Source organism: Nothoprocta perdicaria, unplaced genomic scaffold (genome assembly GCF_003342845.1).
Source record: "Nothoprocta perdicaria isolate Ctin4 unplaced genomic scaffold, notPer1 scaffold_26, whole genome shotgun sequence".
Taxonomy (NCBI): Eukaryota; Metazoa; Chordata; class Aves; order Tinamiformes; family Tinamidae; genus Nothoprocta; species Nothoprocta perdicaria.
The window spans coordinates 4,610,169-4,626,264 of record NW_020455488.1 but is presented as its reverse complement, the minus strand read 5'-3'; the positions used below and the strand labels follow the sequence as shown (position 1 = coordinate 4,626,264).

The 16,096-nt window shown below is 48.4% G+C and overlaps 1 long non-coding RNA gene across 2 annotated transcripts; it reads right to left on the bottom strand.

Moving 5' to 3' along the window:
* Positions 1-1,235: 1,235 nt before the first annotated feature.
* LOC112948325 lies at positions 1,236-4,220 on the bottom strand. 2 transcript variants are annotated; one of them, XR_003249591.1, is made up of 3 exons: positions 4,064-4,220; positions 1,406-1,587; positions 1,236-1,305 (listed from the first exon to the last, which is right to left on the bottom strand). It is a non-coding gene; the product is annotated as an uncharacterized LOC112948325 (long non-coding RNA). The 2 variants fall into 2 exon arrangements; XR_003249592.1 differs by lacking the exon at positions 4,064-4,220 and adding an exon at positions 3,796-3,870.
* Positions 4,221-16,096: the final 11,876 nt, after the last annotated feature.

Here is a 16,096-nt window from a genome sequence, read left to right as displayed (position 1 = left end):
TATACAGCTTAATGGGCTGGGTTGTTTGGGGTTCTTTTTTTGGTCGCAGACTCATCAACCTGTTTCAGCTGACGTGCAGCTCGCACTTGGGTTTCAGGACAGCCTAAGGCCAGGAATGCACCCGGAGCTGCTCCTCTGCTGCGGGAAAGCCGATGCTCCGAGCACGGAGCTGTSGGAGCTTCAGCATCCGAGGGGCTGGAATCACTTGTCCTGCATCCCGTGCTCGGGAAGTCTCCTTGTCTCTGCATCCCTGAGGCCAGGCAAGGGGCCACCAACTATCGCTGCGCCGAGTCAGACTCACTGGGATAATTTCCTCAGGGAGAGCACATGGGAAAAGCAGGCAAGGAAAGAGCAGTACAAAGGATGGAATGAAGAACTGCGCCGCAAGATCCTATTGCGTCCTCTGTACCCAGTCTCCTTAAACAGACACTAAGACAAATTGCTCCTGTGACCCTGGTCTATACAGTGGGTGTCAATGTATAGCAGGGCACCCCAACTCCGCTGCCTCCAGCTCCAGCCCCGCTTTGCCGCTAGATGGCACAGGTCAGTGCGGAATGCGGGATTTTTCCCAATATCCAGCTGCACTCCCGAGAGCTCCGGAGATAASCGGCACCCTGAGCACTCTCTGGGCACTGGTGTCGTTACTGGGGTGGATGGAAAACCGCTTGGTAGCCCCAGCATCGCATCTACCCACCTGCATCCAGCCACTGGTCAGCACAACTGCACGGTTATGGGAGGGAAACGCTAAGACCAAATGGCTGAATATTACATAGTGCTTTAAAAGACATTCTTTTACATCTTAAAGAAACAGAATTAGCAGGTGGACGTTAAGCCGAGTCCTCCTTTTCCTCTGCAAATTCCAGACAACACGCATAGGAGGTTATTCCAGAACTCAACATGAGGTGCTCATGTATTTTCAGACTGTCCATGACCCAGATCCAGAGCACAGGACAGCAGCTCTGGTTCAGACAAGACCTGTATGGAGAGGCAACAGGCACCTGGGCTAAGCGGGACCCTGCACGGCAGCACTGTTTGGGATTTTCAGATGAATTCCCTCCAGCGCCKTTTACAGCCCTCTGCATTCAGCTCCCATCGACATTCCTGCGATCAAGTTTTACCAGCGTGAATGTTTATGGAGGGTGAATTTCAAAGCCACATGTATTCATGGAAAATTAATTTGAAAGCGCATGCCTGYGCGCTTGCATCCGAGCGTTCCTGGGACCAGGGAGCAGGACTGGCTCCGCGCAGCTCGTCTGAGCAGTCCTGCTCAACCATGCACTAATTACCCTCCAGAACAGTCCTCAGCTTCAGCAAAYGCAAAAAAAATTAAGAATGCAAGACATATTTAGCTCATTTTGAGAAATGAGGGTGCTTGGGGGATGCTAAGCACAAAGGGAAGCCTCACCTCTATAGGCAGGGTGCACTTAAAACAGTGGTGGGCAGACTGTGGCGAGTCCCGACGCGTCCCTCGTGCCTGGTGCTTGCAAATGGGATGGGTGCAGCACCACGTGGCTGGCAAACGTGGAAAAGCCATTTGGGAGCTGCAGAGCGACACGGCCGAGCGGTGCCAGTGTTGCAAGTTGGAGCCTTGTGAAAACCATAATGGGAAAAACAGTTTTCTGCTCAACGCGGGGAAAAAATAAATGAATCAAAAGAGAGAGAAATGGTAAAAAGGGCTGGCTGTTACAGTACTGGACCTGGCCACTGAGGAAGGAGAAAGTTAAACCTGAATGCGTTTTTATAAATGCATGTAAAAAACAAGAAGCGGGCTGCTTCCATTTACCAATTGGTAAATACATGTAGCAACTACTGGTAAAAAAAAAAAAATTCTTTAAATTCTTTTTCCTCTGTGAATAAACTTATAAAAGTCTCAGCAGCAAGTCCTTCCATCCTCACCTCTTGCTGCCATCTGCAGCAAGATGGCTTTGGCCAGTGGGGCAGGTGGATCTTGGTGCTCTCTGAGACTGGCTCCCACTGTGATGCCTGCGTGGGCTGGGGTGCACGGGGACACTGACAAGGAATGAAGAACCTGTGGATGATGCCACCACTCACTGGCTTCCAACCATCTCTCTCAAAGCCTTGGCATGGGCTGCCTCTAGGTGGAACTGGCTGAGGATGGGACTGAAGCACTAGGCAGCTTAAAAGACGGTTATTTGCTCCAGGTAAAGCACATTCCCCTTCACTGCACGGCAAAAACCTCTTGGTTTTTCATAGGATTTGACCAACAGGCAAGTATGGAGTCATGGAGATGCTTCTGGGTATGCAGGACCCCTGAGTCCAGAGCACATGGCCCATGTCATCCCCCCTTCTCCCAGACTCTTTGCCCCAAGCCCTGTGAGCAGAAGGGGCTCTCTGGACCTTTCCCAAGTCTTTCTTCATGGTAGTCTTCTCAGACTGGAGCATCTTCCCAGCATCTCACCTTTCCTCAATAGAGCACCCAGCAATCCTTGCATGGTGCTGGCCTGGGCTCAGCTTTACACTTAAGAGCAGTTTCTATGCGTGTGAATTATTTATGCATAACATTTCAGTGAGCACAAAACTTGGCTTCTTCAAGCTCAGTAAACAAACATTATGTGAATTCCTAATAAATCTGCTATTCAGCTCCATTTAAATCAATAGGGCAAGTCAAAAGCACACRGAGAACATGATATAGCGTCCATCTGTGCTGGGATCTCAAGTCACCCATCCCAATACGGATGCTGTAGGGGTGCTGACAGGCTCCAATGTATGGGATAATTGCTGCATATACAAGTACCCGTCCACGCATGTAATGCAAAGCTCTAAGGACCTTAACAGTTTTGGGAAGGGGCAAAGGGGAGTTTTCAGGCATTTTACATACAGGTTTTTAGATATTCTGGATCTGCCACCTGAAATTCTTCCCTGCTCAAAGTGCAAATCCTCCCTAATATAAAGTAGCTTAGATCAAATATGTTTCAGGTTACACTGGGGTTTGGGGTTTGTTTTGCTTTTTAATAGCCCCTCTGCCAATAACATTGAGTGCTTCATGAGAAATGTTTGTGGCATTAATTGCAATAAAAAAAAAAGGAAAAAAAAAGAAGAAAAAAAAAAAAAAGAGCCAGCAGTCCAAACCAAAGTCTGCCTGGAAAGGCTTGAAAGGAGAAAATAAATAAAATGTTTCACAGGCTGCACTGGCTCCTTCCCGTGTGTGGAAAAGTTTAAGCAAGTCCCGAAGCCGGCGGGAGCTCCCGGCAGCTTTTAGCAATTTAGCTGTGATATCATAAAGGTATCTTTGGACAACAGCGAGTTATTTTTCTCATKGACAGGCCTGAACTGCAAATACCTCTAGCAAGCAAAATCCCCACTTGCTACTCAAAAAAATCCCACTCACCCCTTTGCCATAGCAGCCGGAAAAACCAACTGGAGACATTTATTTTTGTTCCAGTTTGAATGTTCTCAAATCATTCAGATGTGTTTGAGCCCAGTTAACAACTGGTTTAGCACTGGAAAGAAGCCCGTAGCAATAGGAAAGGGTGGATCTGGGTTGCGGGTCTTCTGCAAGCTGAAGTGCTAAGTGAAGCTCATGGGCTTCACAATTAAATGCAGCATCGCAAGGTGTCCAAGGTAAAACACCCAGGAAGTTTACAAGGTAAAACACCCAGGAAGCCAAGCTGAGCCCAGTGTTTTTTAAAATGCTATTGGATGTGATGGAATCAAAATTATACACCAAGCTGCCCTGGATCCCCAGCTTCTGTGTAGGAGAAATCACAGCCAGGCCCACATGGATATAGAAGCAAAGAAGACAACGATCCATGTGCAGCCACAACTGGAGCTTACTTGGGAATTTTTTGGCAGGCCAAGTGGGGATTCATCTCATTCACTAGCTTCAGAGCAAGAATAAATTTCACCACCACTTTGGACCTGGCYATGGAGAGAAAAGGGCACCTAGCAGAAGGAAACTCAGTGCAACTTGTGGGCCACCTCCTGAAGAGGCTACTTCTTCCTCTGGCTTTAGAGGCACCTGAAGGGCACCACTTCGGGATTAGACAAGTAAAATTTAGCAAATGTTATAAGAAACCCGGCAAACGCTGCAGGGAACCCTTACCTGGTGATACCAGGGACCAGCTGGTGGTCAGAGCTGAAGAGGGGCAGTTGGGAAGCAGGAGCACAGGGATTAGCACAAGGGCTGGAACTTCTAGCAGCCACTGAAGCAGGGAGCTGGCACCAGTAAAGAAACTAAGATCAAACATTGCTCATCCRAGGTTATACAGCAGCTACAGCCGAAGTGCAGCAAGGTGCAAGGAACTGAYGCACCAAATCAGAGATTCCCAAGAAACCAAGAACACCTGGGCACGGAGTGGCCCATTCTCACTGCCCAATGCATGGCACCTGTAGCARAGCTGGCCATCTAGGAAAAAAAGCTCTCTATTTTAAAGTAATGTATATCCCTTTAGTTCCCCAAGCTGCTCAACTCACTAGCTGAGGGGTGAATCATCCACATTTTAACCTTCTTGCACCTTCCTCTGCAGAGAAGTTACATAAAAGTCATTAACTTGAAGCCTTTTCTGTATGCTGTTTAGTCACAATTTAGTAAACCTGCCCAAAATTCTCTTCTGGATCGTTTTGGCAGGTGAACATCGAGAGACCAAACATCTCACTTCATTAAGGCACCCTCAAAGTCATATCCATCTCTTCTGCATGTGCGGAGATGGCAGGATGCCCTGTAAACTCGACGGAGCTTTTTAAGCTGCTGCTTTGCTCTGCTCAGGCTGCAGTGCCAAATCTGAGATTATAAAAGGCCCTTAGAGATAAGGTAAGATAAACAAACTGGTATTTTCCTCCACGCCTGTCCACGAGCGTCTGCTGGGACCGCATGGAGAGCCTGAGCAATGTCACGAGCCAGCGGCTGATTCTGTAGCCCGTGACTCAAATCCAAATGAATCCCGCGCTGCCTTTCCTGGAATTCCAGCAGTATTCCCCCTGTGCATATTTTCAGCACCTGTACCAGCCCCTGAAACACGCTTGTGTGGAAATACACTTGTTTGAGTCACTTGAGGATCCGTTGCATTGGGGTAGGGGAGAGGAATTAAAAAGACTTTGTCTTCAGACTCCCATTGCACCCGGAACAGGCTGACCCTGGGAAAGGCGGCACTCTCAATCCCTAGCCCCCTTCCCACTTTATTATCCCAAAATAAGAGTGAAATGAAAGGCACGGTGGAGTGAGACCTGAATCCCATCGGTAGGAATTTTACTCGCTTTTTCCCCTTGTAAAGCCCCGCAGAGGGAAGGGACTTTGTACCGGAGCAGCCGTGGGGCTGGTTATTCCGGCAGGATGCAGTGGATGGCCATGGAGCCGCTGCAGCTTAGGGGCTGTCACACAAACACTGTTCAGCTTATAGTTTCCTAATCTTTGCAGTTGAGCAGATTCAGGTTTTATAATCATGAGGAGGAATAAGAAAAGCAAAATAGGGACTTGTGCCCCCTTCGGTCTCTCCTTGGATTTTGTGCCCATTCTCATCATTTTGCCACTCGCCATAGGGGTTGAAAGCAAAGAGGTGCATCCCACCCGTGTTCTCCTATGGATCCAAGAGCCTGGTGGCTTCTCCTGAATTTCACCMGCTCCCCATGGAGCATCATCTGTCCCAGTTCGGTTTGCAGGATCCCATGGGACATGGGGCGAGGGGAAAGCAGCCTGGGGACCCCAGCCCAGCCAGGGCAGCAGCGTCACGGGGAGCTCTGATTGTTTAGAGGCTTAATAAGTTGTAACTTAAAACCAGTTTATGGCTGTACACAGGGAAAAAAAGAAAAAAGGAAAAAAGTCCTGTCGTAAAGTATTTATTACACTTCCTTTGGAAATGATGACAGTCCTCCAGTGAATGTTTTTATTGTTATTCATCATCTTTCGAGAGGGTTAGACAGCCCTGAAATACAGCTTTAATATGAGAGCCAAATGAGAAAGTGCAGATTTCAGGGAAACCTCCGCAGATCGGGTTTCGCTCGGTGCCTGCAGCGCTTACAACATGTGGTTCTGATCTGCAGCTCGGCTTTGTTGTAGCACGGCTTAAACTGCATTAAATTCGCTTTGCAGGAGCTGCAAGGAGGAGTGTGCAAGCAGCTCGCTCGTCCCGTGCATGCAGCAGATCCCGTGCAATTCCTCACCTGAAGAAGCAAAGGGGAATTGGACACGGGTTCAGGAATGAGRCGAGCAGAATTCATCTCCCCTTGCATCAAGTTTGTTGTTCGAGCACTAAGATAAGGACATGACTGGGCACGGCACACAAGCAGCCACTCTCCCAAAAGGTGCTTTTGCAGGTGACAGTTTTAAGAAGATAATTTGCTATTTGGAAAAGTGCGCAATTTTTTCCTTGAATAAAAAATAAAGAAAATCTCAAATCTGAGACATTTTAAAAAAGATAAATGAAGGCACATCCTGATCTTCTCCTTTGGATGATGTGCCTCACCGCTGTAGTGAAAGAGCAACATGCTCCCAGGATGAAAAAGTGAGACCTTCACTTTCCTGCCATTTAAATGGGAATAACACAGCATATCCCATTAAATTAAAAGCAAAAGGTATCTCCAAGTGCAAAATTTCCTCTCTGCTAACTGAGGGAGCTGGAGAATGCCTGAAAAGCAATGGGCAGTGCACTGGAAGGCAGCAGTGTGCCGCTGGAGGGCAGATGCCTGCACGCTTCTTTACTGCTTTTAAAGTATTTTATTTTTCCCTGTAACTTGGCACAAAAGCCAATTGCCGCAGTATATTTTCATTCTTTAAATAAACAAAACATGCAAAAATTTTACTCTGGAAACTTGAAATGCCCCAGTTTGCCCAGCTGACCTGCTGTACCCCAAGGCACAAGGGACATTTTTTGGAAGGGATGCCCTCCGAAGGAACMGAAGGCTTGTTTTCTATGGAGGAGCAAGGATGTTTGATGTGGGCACATCTGTCCTCCGTGGCTCTGCTCTTTATTTTGCTGTGCCCTGGGAGGGACTCGGAGCTCGCAGCGCTGGCGCGGAGCAGATGGCAGCGCGTTCAAGCCAAGCATGAAGGARAGGACGCACTTCACTACAACAGGTCAGCTACTACTTGTCTTACATGGCTGGCTTCACTGTAGAAATAGCACTGAATAGAGGCTGCAAAGTATTCCTCAAAGAAGCAATTCCTAAAAAGCGTTTGAAAATAAAAAGCAGAGATCTCAAAGCAAGAAGAGCTAAAATTCACAGACTGAAATGTTCTCAGGAAACTCGTGAAAATTAACAAGTTTAAGGCCTGTAGGTTTTTTTATTTTTATTGTTTTCCCTTGTGCATCAGAATAGGAAATGCAGAAACCGGCTGCCTTGCATCACCTCTCTAAGCATCACATGCTACCAGGGTCGGGAGGTAGCTGCTGGGTCCCTGTTATCTCACCTATCACCAGACCCTCCGAGTCTTGCTCAAGCTCTTGGCCAAGATCAAGGGCCAGAGGAGCAGTTGAAGAAACGGCCCGCGGATACAGAACTTGCAAACTTCTCACACCCAACATTTGTGCTGCCTCCCGCCGCACGCAGCGGGATGGAGCCGGCTGGAAGGTCGGATGGAGGGAGCTGCGGGAGCAGGGAAATACCTGCTGCCAAGCTGGCCGCGGGCCACGCTGCAGGGCTGCACGTACAGCCGCAACGAACAATTTCGGGAAGTCGTTGATAACTAACTTGACGCTTGTTAATGACATTCCATTTCCTTTATTTCCCACCTTTCACTACCCGAGGCCTGATGCCCCAGCTGATTTTTGTGYGATTTTTTCCTCTTTTTTTTTTTTAAGTGATTGTGCACACTACAGATACCATCACCCCTGGAAGACCTGAACAAACAAAGCGGTGAAATAAAATTGTAACTGCTGCTTTGCTTGATCATTAGCTGTGCTGCTGCCTCCAGATTCGTGCATAGAAGACTGCTCCTGGAAGGCTCGGGACTTCAAAACCTTGTTGTATGTAAAGCAATTATTAAGGGCTTTATTCATCCAAAGACTTCTGAGGTCTTTCCGATGGCTGGAAGTCTTGGAACTGGCTTTTGCATACTTTGGATGACCTATTTATCCCAGAATTGGCAGGGCTGGGGAAACCGTTCTCCTCACTCGGCAGGTCTGGGTCACGGCGAGTTGGAAGGAAGGAAGGAAGGAGGTGGAAATTCTGCATAAATAACAGTCCGTACCCATCCAGCTCCCTCCTAGCTGGTCATGCCTGGTCCTTGGCACGGAGGAGGTGGGACACGGGGGCTGGTTTTGTTTTGAGAGAAGCAAATCCCCTTTTGAACTGGATCACATCTTCAGGAGCTCAGATCTCCTGCCAGAGGCATGTTCTCACTGTCAGCAACAGATTTTAAAAATAAATATGCCCTATGTCTGCCAGGACCGGGTCTTCTCTAATTAGCCAAGCATCCTTATTGCCTCTGCTTAATGATTYGGGCTCTCTGGTGCTGGCCAGCTTTGGCACTGTTATCCGGCACACCATGCCAGGAAGATCTGGGCTCCGTCCCTGCAGAATTCCTCTCGTCCCAGAGCGAGGTCCATATTTCCAGGGTGGGAACAGCCATGGGGCATGGAGCTGCCGTGAACACATAAAAGAGGCAAAAGGAACCTGCTTCGGAGGTCTGCACATACAGCACCACAGGGACCTCCGCAYGCACTTATGCTCTATAGGGTATCATGTGGATTGTGTTATTCTTATGTGCAACCTGAAGATTAATCATGAAAAACAATTAGGTTTCTCCACACTAGACTTTTACCAGCCCACGTGGATTTTCTAAGGAGTGCAATGGCACTAAGGAAGCACAGCAGCCCCCCCAAATTACAGCCACCCCATGCACCTGCAACCCTTGAGCTTGTCCTCCAAGGCAATCATGAGAAGAACGGGCAAAGGGGTAGGAATAACAAAAGGAACCAGGAAGGATCTCCCAGTAAGCAGGCTGGGGACTGCACTATCCCAACCAAGGCACATTTCTGCCTTGCATCCCCCTTGCCGTTTGCCCTCTCCTGCTTGGGAATTTGGCAGAGGAAAGCTGGGATTTGCACACTCCAGGTCTGTAGTATCACCCAACCCAGCAGCTATGGAGCAGGCTGCCGGGGAAGAGCATCCTGCTGCCTCGAGCCCCTTACCTGGGCAAGGCCTTGGGCTCTGGCAAACCCAGAACCCTGCACTGCTGTTTTTGTGCTGTTTTTATATTCTTTCTCACTAGTCAAGCTCGAAGCCTTCGARGGTTTAGCAAAGCTGCTCTCTCCTCAGGTGTTGAGCAGTTCAGCTTCTTCAGCAGAGGAGGTTCYCCCTGTGAGACCAAGGCCCAAGCCCAGGCTCCCACGCACGTCCCAGCCCAGCAAAGCGGGACCACCAAGTCCCGCCGTGCTCCGAGTGGAGTGAAATTATATAAAAAATACATATATAAATATATATTATATAATAAATAATATATATAATATATATAATATATATATATAAGGTGAAGATAAAGAGCCTTTTTTCCAGCCGTCAGTCAATCCACCTCCACTCCGCGCCTGCTCCCCGGGGAAGACATTCAAAGGCCGCAGCCTTGTAGGTGATGATATTTTATTACATCTCCAAAAAGAAAAAAAAAGAAGAAAAAACCCAGAGGAATGCAGTTTCATTCGCAGTTTCCTGAAACCTGAGCAGAAAGTTTATAAAAACTTTGGGTCATGTTTGGACTTAGGAAGCAGAATGAGGAATCGCTCTGCTTTTCCTCTTGCTGTTTGCCGAGCAGCARCACCAATCCCGCAATGTTCCCACCGCTTTTTTTTCCTCCCCTGAACAGAAATATTGCAGTTCCAAGACATTTTCTATTGGTTTGGACATAAATCAGAAAGTGAGGGTCTGAGCAAGATACTTCTTGTAGTTCACACACCCTTCTATGAAAAACAAAGGATTAGGAAAGCAATTTGATCCCCGCTTCCGAGGTCTAAATTGTCTGGAAACTGCTGCTACTTAAGGTCAGRAGAAAAGTGAGAAAACACAATGTGTGAAATTCAAAACAACAGAAAAAGATGTTTTCCCTAAGCTGTAGGAACTGACATGGGGAATGAGCAAGGAATTGGTCTGTGTTGCTCCCTGGATTTTCCTGTGCTCTGCCCCTCACTTGCAGCTCTTGGAGAGCCCGTTGCAAAATTACTTGGGGAAAAAACACGGCACAGCCCAGAGTTTCTTGCCCTGAAATCCTTTGTGCAGGCTGGTGTGCACCAAGGCTACCATGGGAGAACACAGCTAAGAACTGACCCCTGCGCTGCCAAAGCTCAGCCTGAAACAAGCCTGCAAGAACAGCTTTATCCCAGTATTTCCCTATTTCTAGAGCTCAACTTGCATCCTTCACATTCTCTCTTTGCATAGTTTATTTTGGATGTGGTTTTAAAACACAGGCTCTGGAGGTGGCATGGGAGCCGGGCCAGAGARGCTTTGTCCAAGACTGGGTGGCATGCAGAGCATCTGGGATGTCTCCTCCTGCRGAGGAATGTCACAATTCTCATTCAGACCAGGATCACTTCATTCTGGATCTCTCCAAGGAGGAGACAGCGCTACCTGGAAAAATCAGGTTACTCTTTGGTGCTACAGTAAGACTTACAGGCTAGAGCACCAGTGGCTGTGAATCAGYAGGGCCACCTTGACTCCAGTGCTGCTCTCACCTGCTGCTGCTCACATCCAACAATCACTCGTCAAGGGGGGGTTATACGAAGCATAAAGATTTCAGGCAAGCACCAGCAATGGAAAATGTTGGCTTTGAAAGCATTTGGTGTCTGTATCAGTGAGCTGCTGCCAGCACCTGGGCCATGGGAACGTTGTGCCTTCCTCCCGGGCTCTTACACTTGCAGCACATCAGGCCAGGTTCAAGTCAAATGTGGTCTGCAAAGGGTAGAGGTTAGAAAGACTTTGCAAGATTCACAAAATCCTGATCTCTGCTCCTTCTTAATTTCAGCCCGGAATGTGTGAAATCCCAGACAAGGACTATTCCAGCACAAGGCTATGCGTTCCTTTGCTTTTCACGCCGTTTTGCCATCTTTATGGCCACTTTCCACAAACGGAGCTTAACTGAAGGACTCCTGTGAACCTTTGATTAACAGCCTCTCCTTGTGGTTTTTTAAAAAGGTCTGAAAAGAAAGAATCAAGGCACACCCCAGGAAAACTGCACAGCGTGAGCATTTGCCACAACTGTGCAGTGCAATGAATTCAGTGATCCTCCATTTGCACCTCCTTTCCTGGAAGGAAAGCTCATCAGGCTGCTCTRGAGGACACGCTGCTCCTCCTTGTGCCATGTCCGAGCTGCACCAGCTCAACTGTGCAACCCGGGCCCGTCATTTGCTTTCCAGCTTCTTTGTATTATTCCTGCTTTAGCATCATGCCAGAAAAAGAGCCTGACTTTGTACTCGGGTTTCTGGAGGTATCAGCGTTTTTCTTCTCAGTCAAACAGGCCAAACTCAGCTCAAGAGCTCTGCATGATGGATAAGCAGAGATGTGAACTGAGAACTAAGCTGAGTTTGGTAATTATAAGACAACCTTCTGCAAAGTGAAGATTAGTCTCATTGCAATTCCACCCTTGCTAGGCCTTATCTGTGTGAGCAGTCACACGTCTACATCATTGGAGCCAGGGAGTGAGAAGACCTGATGATCTGGCAAAAGACTTCAGCAGTATCCAAGTTTGGTGCAGTTTGGGACCTGAAATGACACAAGAGCATCTTGGATCCCTTGTATGCCCATGGGCAAGCAGGATCAAGCAAACTACTGCTCATCAAGCACCAGGTGCTGGACTCCCATGTTATCCTTAGGAACCATTAATGGTGATCAGGAGCTATTTTGTATGGGTCATGGTATTTTGCCATTAGCAACCAGCTTCACAAGTGCTGGCTCCGTTTTGCCCCACGTAGCCCCMGATTTAATTTCCAAATACAAATTTCAGGCCAGCCTTTAATCAGCAGCTAAGGGGCTTCCTGAAGATGGAGCCAGGTGCTCGTGCAGGGAAGCAGGACTGGGCTTCTTTTCAATGGGTACTTCATTCAAAAGCAGGTACTTGTGCAAGAACAACATCAGAACAGCAGCTATTTCTCTTGAAGTTTTCCTTCCTTCCTTCCTTGCTTCCTTCCTTCCTTCCATCCATCCATCCATCTAACAACATAATGAACTAAGTAAAAAGAATCTCCATCCTCTCTCCCTAAGGGCAATATTACCCATTGGCCACTGTATTAATACCAGCCGTTTTCCAAGCATTTTACTGTGCAAGATTGGAAATGAAATCAACTAGGCAGGCAGCACACCTTGGATTTCTTCTTTTAGGTGCAGCACAGCTGTGCCTAGGGAAAAAACRCAGTACTTTAACTGAAAAGTGTTTCTCACATTACAATATATTCTGCTTTTAATTCATTTTTCATCTCAGATTATGACTTGCCAGAAGTTTTGCAGTCTAAACAGGTCCAACCAGCTTTCACAGCATACCTCTCCAAAAACCAGCTCTAAGTATGAATGGTAATTACACATTGAGGGAAGAGGAGATCATTAAAATAAATTACTTGGGATCCTGAAGCCTATAAACTGTCCTCCTCTGCAATTAAAGTAATTTCATATTTCGGTTCACTTTGTCACCTTGTCTATCTTTCTCCAAGTAGTAAATTAAGCCCAGGAATGTATATTAAAAGCCTGTGAAGTTGCCCCTAATAAGTGGGACGGAGCCTTGCCCGAGTATCGGAGGGACGATGGGCAAGTTGCTCTCCAGGCTGGTGCYTGTTGTTGCACTATGGGCATCCTCTGCTCCCAGTCCTTGTCGGGGTGTGACAGGACAGCTTAGGAGACAGGGGCATTATCCCTTATTCTTACTAGAGACTTCAGGAAAAGAGGTCTTTGCATCTGCTCCAGGGAAATGGAAAGAAAGCGCACGGACTTTGCTGTGCATTGGGCTGCATGCTTCAAGTGTATTTTTTAAATGTACTACTCTGAGACCCACTCGGAAAGATCACCTGGGCTGTCACACCAATTTCTTGCTGCATTTCAGTCCGGCAGCACTGCAAACAGGAGCAGCCAGCATCTACAAGCAACCTGGAAGCCACTCCATGCACCTAGAATCACCCCCTTTYCAGCCAACAGCACTGCCCTGACCCAGCTCTTCACGTTGACCAGGAGCAGGTGGCTTTTGCCATGCTGAAGAGCATTTTCACACATATAGGTGCTTGTCCTGGCTGCATGAAGCCTAAGAAAGGGTTTCCATGGGCTAGCAGGATCTCTAGARCCACATAGGCTGGTATCACCATCAATCACCCACCAGTCCTGCTAGTGCTGCTGGCCTTACACAAGACCTACGTTCACCTGTGGAGAAGGGTGGCACAAGAGGAGAGAAATGCGTGGATTTGGCCCCATCCTCAGCCATGGCTAATTCCATCAGCAGATCCGTCCTGGTGTCTCCCCAGCTGCCCATGGCCACCCTTGAGAAGTCTCTTCAACTGCCAGTGACTTCTCGGAGGAGGAACAGGGGACACCAGTCCTCGTTCAACCACTGTGTAAGCACCCAGAGTAAACAGTTGACATCCACTAGACCAGCCCGTTCATCCCGGGACAACACATGGCTTTTGTTCACTCAACAAGCCCTTCTGTGTCTCACTCACTCGACCTCCCCGTTGGGGTCTTGCAGCACTTGGGTGACACCAGGCCCCGGGGCCACATTCCTTGTGCGCTCCGCTGCCGGCGGCTCCCGCATCCACAGCATCCCGCCCCAGAGAGCCCCGGCTCGTGTCCACATGGGCGAGCAGACCTGGTGCCGCCAGGCTGCGTACGCGTGGGCAGCGACCAAAAAGAGGTCCTAAGGCCCCGCTAGCCCTGGGAAACAAATGCCCACGAGTTCAACTATGATTAGGCAGCCCAGGCTGGCAGCGCCTCCATGGCATTTATTGTTCCAGGGCACAAGAGCCCTTTGGGGAGAGGAGTTTCATCAAGTGCCTTTGTCGAGAGATTAGATCACGTCCCTTCAATTGCTATTATGATCTGAGATAAGACTGGCGACAGCAGCTCGAGAGCGTCTGACACRGCCTTTTTGTGGTCTGGTTAAAGCAATCCTCGGTCAGGAAAGTCACCTCTGAAAGGGACATTCTCYAGATAGCTGGGGATAGCTGGGACCATTGATTTGCAGCCCGTGTTATCTGCAAGCACTGAAGAGCACAAGGCAAGCAGTGGCTTGGAGGGCGGCGTGGCAGGGTGGATGGAGTGGTGTAGATCTCACTCAAGTACCTCCTCGTCTCCTTTACATAGAACCATTGCTAGTTGCCTTTTGAGAGCCACTTTTTGGCTAAGCACATCACCCTCTTCTGCCCACGTTTATCAATACAAGCGGATCCTCTTGGAGACCCCTGCCCCACAGCATTGCTTCAGCTCCAAATCTCCACAGCAGCCATGGGGAAGGAACCAAGAAAAGCACCTCTGGAGAAGGGAAACCTGCCAGAGTCCCGGCACAGATCGGGCTCTTGGAAGCCAGTGCCGTGCAAGATCCATCTTGTTGCCACCCACCCTATTTCTCATTTTCTCTTTTCATGGTTTTAAGATCAAAACCAATTACAGTCTAGTCATATTCATAGATTCACGAGGCACAATGAATGCATCAAAGACCGAGTGACGGTAACTTAGCAAACGATCTCCAGCTCAAAGAACTTCCAGGAGCATTTCTTGCTTGCAAAGCAGTGCCCTGATGCTAAGTTGGGATGTGCAGAGAACAAAAGCACTACACAAAGCAGTCCTGCCCAGCTTGAATCGCAGCCCTGCTTACTGATACAGTCTCAAATGCAGTAATTATTGCTGGCTTTGAAGCCTAACGTGTGCAGAGTGCACTTTCCACACCTATTTCACCCAAACGACACTTACCTCATCCCCAGCGTACCTGTTCCGCGGGAGCCCTTTGTAGTTCTGCCAGGGCAACTCATTACTGTTCTCAAATGTAGCTTCTTTTGGAACAAGAGACAATAACTTCATGCAGGAAAAGGTAGCAGTGAATTACAGCTCACATCATGAGAAAGTCTTTTTTAAAAAAAAATCATCCCTGCCCACTTGACAAGGTGAAATTAAGCGATTAAGTTTCCAAATGGGTGATTACTGTGCAGCTCTCATGCAGCCTTGGCCCCAGTGGTCCCTGATCTTCTGTTCCCTGAAGGACTCCTGTCTTTTATCATCTCCTTTTCAGCAAGACATTCCGTGTGCTTTGTCAGAGGAATCCAAAGCCAAGTTCCACAAAAAAATCCCTTGCTGGAGGTGCAGACCTCCTGCCAYTACACTGGTGGAGGTGGAGGAGGACTCTCTGCAGTGGCCCTACAGCATCTATATGTCAAGGGCAGAGTTGAGCAGCCTCTACACAGAAGCCCAGTCTAAACCTGGTCCCTGGATTGTTTCTTCTTTCCTCTTATCCAATTTTATTCACATTCAGATTTGCTCTAATATAGAGTTATAAGTGGAGGAGAAAAAAAAAAGGATAAATGTGTTTATGGATCTTTCAATTAGTGCCTTATACAAACAGATCAGAGGACACAGTTTATAGCAGTGCTTCCCCTCAAAACCTCAAAATGTTTGTGCGGGGCATTGGTACCAAAAAGAAGCCTTTGAATTTCAAGAGTCGGTGGCAACCTAGTCTTGCATCTCTCTAAAATGGGGATCCAGCTCCCAGCAAAACTGCAAACTGCAAACTGCAGCATTTTGGGTTTTTTTTTTAAACTCTATTTCCTTTTTGATGATTTTTGCCCTGTTACCAGACAGCRCAGACCAGCCCCTCCCAGCACGCCAAGGAAACACCAGCCTGGGCAAAAGCAATGAAGCAAATTCCCAATTTTGCAGCCACGCTCCCAGAACCGGGGACACCASCAGGCGATGCAAAATCCGAGCTCATACAAAACGGCTCCACAGGCAGCTCATTTCCACCAGCAGTTCTCCCAGCTGCACACTGCAGAATAAATCTCCCCAAAGCGGCTCTGTGAGCGTGCACGTTTGCAGACCTCGGGCAGCCTGGGTGCCCACCCGGCCGGCGCCGCGCGGGCGCTCGTGTCCCCGCCGCAGACGCGGGGGCTCCTGCCCAAGGCATCGTGTCCACGGCCCGGGGTCGGAGCCAGCGGAGCCACCGCGCTGCCCAGAGACTCAAGTTCAAGCCCCG